Below are 1,912 nucleotides of genomic sequence, written 5' to 3'. Positions count from 1 at the left end.
AGGCTTTTAAGCACCATTCCCACTTGACCCCACATATAACAAATGAAGTTACTCTGAGTCTTTAAGTTGGATTCTACCCCAAACCACCATGATTTCCACTCCAGCCTGAACATCTCCAATGCACTGGTCCTCCAATTCTAGGACTAATAGGGATTTTGAGCAGCAATAGCCCACCACCAAATAGCTCCAAATGCCTCTGTTAACATTTCTTCGGGGCTGTTGATATCCTGGTATTTCCTCGGCCATCCCTTCAAGCTCCACCCACCTGTCCAAGAAACACAGCTGGCCCTCCCATATGTATGGCTACGATAGATTTCCTTCCTCATCAGATTCTGTCTCCTGATACCTATTTGCATCATGTCTCTCTCCTACTCAACAATCTCCAATGGCTTGTATGAGAATACAAGCTCCAATTCAAACTCCACAGCCTTGAAGTCTTAGGCAAGAAGACCCTCTGCACCCCCAGTCTATGCCAAGCCAACATTTTGGCTGTTTTTTCTACAAGCCCTTTTTCCAGTTCAGTGGGTTTATCAGCACCGCACTCTCCCGAGTGAGCCACTGGGCCGGCCCAAGTTCAGTGGGTTTAATCACTCACTGCTCCCTAATCATACTTGCAGCCTATTTTCCACACTTTTGCTTTTAAGACTACCCCCACCTACAAAGCCTTCCTTATTTTTCTCACCTACAGAAATCCTCCCCACCCCACAGGCCCAGCTCAGATTCTACCCCACGGGGAAGTGGTCCTGACTCCTGCAGGCTCCCTCCTCCTGTAGTCTGCAGGGCATTCATCCTAAGCTTGACACTTAGCGTTTACTGCACGCTAACATAATTACCTGATGTTGAATGTGTCCCAGCTCTCCAGCTGGTTCTTGAGACCACAGTGGGGACTGGCCTCTCTCTTCCCTCTTCATGCCAGCCCAGGCCTCTGCTCCCTCTTCTGGCTGCCATCCCTGATCTCCTACTATGTTTTAGACATTTTCAAATGTGAAATCTTAGGTCATCACTTCTCTCTCTGTGCCTCAGTTTATGCATCTTTTATAAAGGAGGAGAGAGAATGGATCTCTATGGGTCCCTCAAAGTCAATAATATATCACCTTCTCCCTCCAAATTTACGTTTTCAATCCCCCATTAAGTATCTTGTCACAACCTGAACTCGCTATGCCTGGCTTCAGCAGCGCTCTCCTCTCAGGCCAGTGTCTGCAGCAGCGGAAGCCAGCCTCCTTGCCTCCCTGAACTGTCCCCTCAAATTGCCAGAGTTCACTCTGGATCACTGAAAGGCCCAGCCCCAGAGTGAGAGTAAACCACTCTGTGGGCAATGTAATATTCCTGCAGTTTCTCCTATAAGAGAGAGAAACCTTGAGAGTGATTGGAAATGAACGAATGCATTCGACAAATCCAGCAAGTAGCTTTGGTGCAACATTCAAATAAAAAATGCTCTGACTGGCGCCTTTTTTTTTTTTTTTTTTAAAGTTGACAAGTAAGGGGATCTTAACCCTTGACTTGGTGTTGTCAGCACCACGCTCAGCCAAGTGAGCTAACCGGCCATCCCTATATAGGGATCCGAACCCGTGGCCTTGGTGTTATCAGCACTGCACTCTCCCAAGTGAGCCACGGGCCGGCCCCTGACTGGTGCCTTTTGAGGCTTCCCCACAGATTGGCACCAGGAGCCTCTGCGCCCCTTTCCTAGCCTCCGGCCACCTCACCCCACCCAGCAGCATTTAAAGCTGGGAAGGAAAGCTTGGGCCCTGAGGGAAGCGCCCAGCTTTTGCTATAGGACCTTCTTCCCAGCTCATTCTAAACCTGTCATTCACTCACTCTCCCTGACCATTCTAGTCAACTGGGACCTATTCCGTCCTCAGCTCTCACGGTTCTCGCAGACACCAGGGCACACGCGACCGTCTACACCCTTCCT

This window comes from Galeopterus variegatus, unplaced genomic scaffold (genome assembly GCF_000696425.1).
Source record: "Galeopterus variegatus unplaced genomic scaffold, G_variegatus-3.0.2 Scaffold17983, whole genome shotgun sequence".
Lineage (NCBI taxonomy): Eukaryota > Metazoa > Chordata > Mammalia > Dermoptera > Cynocephalidae > Galeopterus > Galeopterus variegatus.
This window is presented reverse-complemented; position numbering follows the sequence as displayed.